Source organism: Strongylocentrotus purpuratus, unplaced genomic scaffold, assembly GCF_000002235.5.
Source record: "Strongylocentrotus purpuratus isolate Spur 01 unplaced genomic scaffold, Spur_5.0 spur5_scaffold_21, whole genome shotgun sequence".
NCBI classification, from domain to species: domain Eukaryota; kingdom Metazoa; phylum Echinodermata; class Echinoidea; order Camarodonta; family Strongylocentrotidae; genus Strongylocentrotus; species Strongylocentrotus purpuratus.
In genome coordinates, this window is record NW_022145607.1 from 32830044 (window position 1) to 32837197 (window position 7154).

At 38.7% G+C, this 7154-nt stretch overlaps 1 long non-coding RNA gene across 1 annotated transcript; it reads right to left on the reverse strand.

Moving 5' to 3' along the window:
- Nucleotides 1–1193: 1193 nt before the first annotated feature.
- LOC115928025 lies at nt 1194–4021 on the reverse strand. Its single transcript, XR_004065827.1, has 3 exons — nt 3976–4021; nt 2421–2526; nt 1194–1922 (listed from the first exon to the last, which is right to left on the reverse strand). It is a non-coding gene; the product is annotated as an uncharacterized LOC115928025 (long non-coding RNA).
- Nucleotides 4022–7154: the final 3133 nt, after the last annotated feature.

Sequence of the window (7154 nt, forward strand, 5' to 3'; positions counted from 1 at the left end):
GCTATTTCAAAATATGCAAATTAGCTTGTCATCTATGGCCGTGCAACATCACGAAACAATTTTTAGTGATGGTCCTAGAGAGATACAGACATTTGGCTGCCCATAATTGTAGAAAAAGCCCTATTATATATTTATTATACATTTTTAGAGAAAAATCATGTACTTTGGCGGCCATTTTGTATGACGTCACATATCTTAAATTGCTCAAGGCTGACAGAGTGTCAGCAATCGGATTCTTCAAATAGAAGGTTTAGGCAATCATAATCCATTGAAAAAAAAACTATAGACCCTAAAACAAGGTTAGGCCAATAATCTGGATTTGGCTGCCGGACTAGTACGACTTGCTTTCTGAGCACACGCGCTTAAAAAAAGTGAAAGGCCTCGCTCGCGCTTCGTATGTCAAAAAACCAGGAGCAGTGATGCAATTCAAGCGCAATTACATGCCATTGTGATTAAAACAGTTGGAAGTGTCGGGTGCGGCTCTTGCAATGCAGGGCTTGTTTTTTAATCAATTAAAAGACTAAACGTCATTTCTATAGCGGTTTTCTTTGTTCTATATTCACTATGTGTAATTTCGTCTAGATGGGAGTGGGGTGAGTGGGTATACTTTTTGGTTTTATTAGCTCACAACCATTATTCATTTATGTAACTATTTATTTATATATTTATTTGGTTGTTTTATTATTCATCCATCTACTAGTATTCATTTACTTAATTCATTTATTTATTCATTTATTCATACAGTCATTTATTCTTTGAATATAGGCCTTCTTTATTGAAAATGCTTTCATGTATAATTTATGTTCATACATGTATTACAAACATCGGGAAACAAAAGTTCTCACTACGATGTCTATGTTTTAGCGGATAGTAACAAACTTGAAATCATGTAAAATATCAGCGCCCCTCCTCCGTTATGTGTTACATAATCACTCAATACAGCAGAAGCAGAGGTTTAATTCAATTTCTAGTGGTAGAACTGTAAAATATATTTCGAAAGGCCTATCAATTAGCCCCGACTAATATAGTTTATATTTTATCAAATTTATAACTCTCTAATGACAGCCGATGAAAGACGGCAAAAATAATAACTGAAGAACAGGAATTTTAAGTCGAAAGAGAGATTTGATTTGAATTCCGCAGAATATTTTTTAATATTATTATTATTTCTATTTATTCATTTAATAATGTCCGACATGTCCAAACACCATTTCCTTACGATATATCTCATTATCCATGATAGGAGGGATGAACCTCAGACAAGGTACATCATTATCATTTCAAAGGTGCATGCAGGATGCAGAACTCACACCCGATTAAATTCACATTTTGGAAACCAAATATCTTTTTGTATTTGTCCAATGTACGTTCAACATGGATATATTTTGTTTCACTGACATTTAAAGTAAAGGCACAGACATAGTTTACATAGAACAGAAATAGGATACAAAACATGGATACATTTTAGTGCAGACAAAATAGTTGTCATACAAATATATTATAATATTGATTGTCGTTTGGTTATGGCTTTTTTCGTTTCCTTAAGTTACGTAATTTAACTGTATTCATGCATTTTTATTAATAACAATTATTTACCACTTTACACATAAGTTTTCAAACCGAATTGAAATATATAAATATAATAACAAAGGAATATAAGTTCAAATTTAGATGTTTCTATCAATAAATTGCATATACGTACATTGACAGCGATTCAACATTCCCAAAATAATCTGTTTTCTACATCTTCATAATTATTTTGAATATTCTTGGACGCGACATTTTCCCAATCCTTGTTGAAAATTCACAGAAGGGTGACGAACTTGTCCGAGGTAACTTTGACTTTGTTTGAAGATGCCCGGTGTTCAACGATCACACGGTGTTATATGATTAGGGTTGCCTATTGAGTCGTTAGTAAACCGCTGAAAGACAAAAGAAAGCACAATTAGCAGTGATAGTGACTATTTTGTTTAACCCAGGAAAGCCTCATCAGTATCAATGCTGTTTCTTTCTGAGGGCCCTGTAATTTTTGTTAACCCCAGCGATAACCAGGTACCCATTTACGACTGGATGGAGAGTGGCAAACGTGGATTAATCTCTATCCAAATGATATTAGTGCCGGGCTGGGATTCGAACCCTCAACCCTTGGATTGAGAGTCAAACGAATAAACCACTAGACCACGACACCTCCAACTCATTAAACTTCAAAGATAAAATCATGTCTCTTTACAGTATTACAAGGATCTCTATAGCATAATTTAAACAAAAATCTTTAATATCAGAGGCACGTCATCAACATAGCCCAATCACATATCTTTCTCTCAGAAGATTTAATAACAATGGTAATAATACGTGGTATTGGTCTTATGCTTTTTTAATGAGCTCTTTAAAGAGGAAATCATTAAAATGATATCATTTACCCAATGATCATTCTCTTGTAAATATTCGTAAAATGTTTCCCCAGGACACAAAGTGTAAACTGCTTGACGATGACCGTAGAGGGTGTAGCACGGATCCAATTTGGCTCTACATTAATTCAAAAATATAAAAATCATATGATGTCAGAGAAGGGGAGAGAGAGAGAGGGGGGGGGAGAGAACGAGAGAGAGAGAGAGAGAGAGAGAGAGTGTGTGTGTGTGTGTGTGTCAGAGAGAAGGAGAGAGAGGGAGAGAGAGAGAGGGGGGGAAGGGGAGGGGGTCGCAGAGAAAGTGGGGGTGGTGTGATAGACACAAGCGTAAAATGATAAGGACACACTTTAGACAAACCTGAAGTAAGTTTGGCATTGTAAAGATTCTCGTTAGATTGTTTGCCCGCTTGATATTACTGTTCAGTTATTAAAGCTTTTAAGTATTCAATCTGAATCAAACATCTCCAATCAGTCACTGGATTAATGAACCAAACAGTAAGATAATAACCCAATAATTACTCAATAAATTGACAAGCGAACTAATCGAGCTTTTAATTCTAAAAAAAGGGCGTTTCAATACCCTATATTGTACATCTTAAAGGTACTATGTCCCATTTGCAGGCCACAAAATGAAAAAGTTAAATTCCAACTGCATTTGAAAGATAATACTAATTTGGAACTTCTCTAAAAAAAGGTGGGGCTTGAAAATGTCTTCAAGTGGGAAAATAACGACTATTAGTTGTCAAATCGACTTTAGGGCTATAGAGCCCAAAAGTAATAGTCTTCATTTTCAGACAATAGTATCGAATGGTCATACGTTTTATGCTGCGCAAAGATTCAATCAGTTTAATTTTGGCCATTACAAGAAATGGGTTATTGATGTAGACAAATGCTCATGTACCCTTTACAACTCTTTTCATGTATGTTATTACCAAAGAAGAAAAAAAGCCAGTCAGTCACTCAATAGTGTCTGACAGTGAAGTCTAGCAAGTAAACAGGTTTCCTTGCATAATTTGAATATAAGGACACTGCTAACGTTTAAATTTCACAGCTAGGACATACATGACATATTCATAATTCCTGCAAAGTTCTACAGAATTTGAGGTTGGCTGCAAAAGGGACATAGTACCTTTAATGCTCAGATTACGTGACACATAAGGCTATCGAAATTGCCTAACTAGTTGGTTGTTCGAGAGTAGTTGCGATTGTGTTCTAACTCCCATTCACCCAACCGGTCAATAAGCAGTTAAACAAACTTTCGATAACAAAATATTTTAATAATTGATCATAAAAGCAAGCATCAAGGCAATCACCAATAAATAAATCAATTAGCCAACCATCTTTTCAATCCATTAATCTGAATGTCCTTCAATGTGATGAATTAATCTAACTAATCAACTAAAAACAAAACAAACAAGCAATCAATACATGAAATAAATAATCAACAAATCAACCAAATAATAGTGACATAGTTATTATGTTTGATTCTCATTGAGACAATCAGGCAATCAATCAATGAATTCACTAATCAATAAATCAATCAAAAGCGTCAGCATAACGATTCTCACCTGATCAACACACAACCAATAAACCAGTCGAGTTGTTCAAGCATGATAGTCCAGGCTAGAGAGCAAGGAACCTTGTTTTTTCATATATACAATGTTTTTTGATGGTTTCTTATCAATTTGAGGGTGCTGATTCCAAATCCGATGAGTGCCAGACGCGAAACCTTGAGCATTTTTCGTAAAACGCGAAAATTCAAAATGGCCGCCAAAATGGCCGCCAAATCATGAGAACGCTTATTATATGGCCATTTAAAAGGTTATTTGATGTTTTCTTGTCAATTCGGGGGTGCTGAGTCCGAATCCGATGAGTGCCAGACGCGAAACCTTGAGCATTTCTTGTAAAATGCGAAAAATTCAAAATGGCCGCCAAAATGGCGGCCAAATCATGAAAACGCTTATTATATGGCCATTTAAAAGGTTATTTGATGTTTTCTTGTCAATTCATGGGTGTTGAATCTGAATCCGATGAGTGCCAGACGCGAAACCTTGAGCATTTCTCGTAAAATGCGAAAAAATTCAAAATGGCCGCCAAAATGGCCGCCAAATCATGAAAAAGCTCATTCTATGGCCATTTAAAAGATTATTTGATGTTTTCTTGTCAAATCGAGGGTGCTGAATCCGAATCCGATGAGTGCCAGACGCGAAACCTTGAGCATTTCTCGTAAAATGCGAAAAAATTCAAAATGGCCGCCAAAATGGCCGCCAAAATGGCCGCCAAATCATGAAAAAGCTCATTCTATGGCCATTTAAAAGATTATTTGATGTTTTCTTGTCAAATCGAGGGTGCTGAATCCGAATCCGATGAGTGCCAGACGCGAAACCTTGAGCATTTTACGCAAAATACGATTATTATTTTTGTAGTCGATACCAATATAGTGAACCCAGCAGGCTAGCTAGAAATCAACAAAGTTTACTTTGTGTAATGGGAAAGTTATATACACGTATAAATAAAATAATGAATAAATGAGCATATAGATGATATAGATATTCATTGTAAAACATATTTTTGTCCATTATAGACAATCATTTACCATAATAATATTGATGTCTTTCTAGTCTTACCACCTCCATAATAGCAGTGCCGAACAAAGTCAAATATTATTAGTCTTCACAACTGCTAATGTCACTGTCACTGTCACTCTCTTCTGATGTCTTGTTCATTGGATTTTGGCAGCGGACATCGCCCTTACAGCGGCAGAATTCCAAGCATGCCAATGACGATTTGGTGCAGCTGCACTGGGCTGTTCTGTAGTCGCTCTTACACCCACACTTAATGATATTGAGGACTTCTTCCGGTCGACTGGCTGATCATTTTCAAGATAGACGGGTTGAATCGTAGAAGACTTCATCCTCCATCCATTCTTCAATGGGTCTAGGGCTGGGGGTACTGGCTTGCCAGCAGCCACCCACAACGCTACCTGATAATGGGCACGCTGGCAATGTGGCCGAAAAGCGGCCATAGTTGGTGTATATAAGACTCATTAATTTGGGAGGTACTAGGCGCTTGCCACCAGCCTTCCTTGTGAAAATGTTTCTTCGCATTGTGTCAAGAGAGTCATTTGGTTCTTCTCGGTACAGGGATGCCAGTATCTCAAGCAGGATTATATTACTTCATCGAGAGGCGTTTCATGCAGTATTACCAAGGAGTAGAGAATCAGGATAGGGCTCCCAATTCTTGAGTGCAGATGCCTTTCCTACTCCATAGAAACAGGAAACGGTATCGCATCCAGTCAATGCATGGGCTCCAAGTAGATTGGGCATGATCTTCGTGTGTTTCTTGATAACCTTATTGACATCTATGACTTCTCGAGTGCGAGACGTTGATTCCATTACCACCTTTGTTGTGTGTGGTATTCCATTGGTTTGGAAATGTAGATGGTGTGCAAGAATGACCAGAACATCTGTGTCATCGCACACAACTTTGATAGGTGAGTGACCATCCTTGGATCATGCGGATCAGGTCCAATTACGATCAATCGTTTGCCCTCTGGTACTTGCATGGAACACAACTGATCTACGATCATCTTGATGACTTGTTGCTTGTTTGCAGTTACATTTAGGATGACGTTCTGCTTTGGCAGTGACTGTTCAGCTTGTATACACGGTTGCAACCTTTTGCACGTGCTGTTCGGCAACAGGACTTGGTGCTGCTCTCGTAGTATCTGTCAAAAACCACATGAAGAACTGGACAACTGTCTGCATATTTCATGAACTTTGCTACAGCAACATCTACAAAGGTACACACCTTTGCTGGAGAGGCAGGCCAAGGAACTTTTCAAAGAAGAGCACATCCATCAAGAATGATAACATCTGGCACCTCTGCACTTCGTTGACTACACTCAACCTTGATCCTTAACTTCAAGACGGACTTACTTGTGCAACGTGCATCACCATTATTGTCGAACAGTGCGGGTGGATAGGGAGCCAATTCATAAGAGAATAAGGTTTTGGTTGAAATCGCTTCCCTTGATGATGCCATGATCCCGATTACCCGGGCGTAGATCATCTCTGTATTGGTAACTATAGATACCTCACCTCTTGATGACATATCAGAAGCCTTTGCCATTCCTTTGACTCTCCTCTTTATTGTGTCATGGAACCCATTCGGCAACTTTCTTTCGTACTCGTTCATCTGATCAGTTCCAATCTTGATTGCATCATCGGCATTTACTGCTGGATCATCTACAACCTGTCCAGTGTAGATGTTCACCAGGCTTGAAGGAGGATGCTTCTCACTGTCAAATACATCTATACATGTCGATAGCGACTCTCGAATTCCCTTTTTGTCAGCCGTATCTTATTTGATTCTTTTGAGACTCTCTTCTTTGTGACAAGTGACAACTTTTTGATCTTTCCCTTCTTGCACGGCTTCCAAGTCATTCTTTAGTTGTCCAAAGAGGCTGAGAGACAAAGCCCAGATAGCAAGGGTAGACTCGTTCAAAGTGGATGGGTGGATGGAGGAAGGGTTGGGTGGATGGAGGAGGGGTAGAGTGGATGGAGGAGAGGTAGGGTGGATGGAGGAGAGGTAGGGTGGATGGAGGAGAGGTAGGGTGGATGGAGGAGAGGTAGGGTGGATGGAGGAGAGGTAGGGTGGATGGAGGAGAGGTAGGTGGATGGAGGAAGGGTTGGGTGGATGGAGGAGAGGTAGGGTGGATGGAAGAGGGGTAGGGTGGATGGAGGTG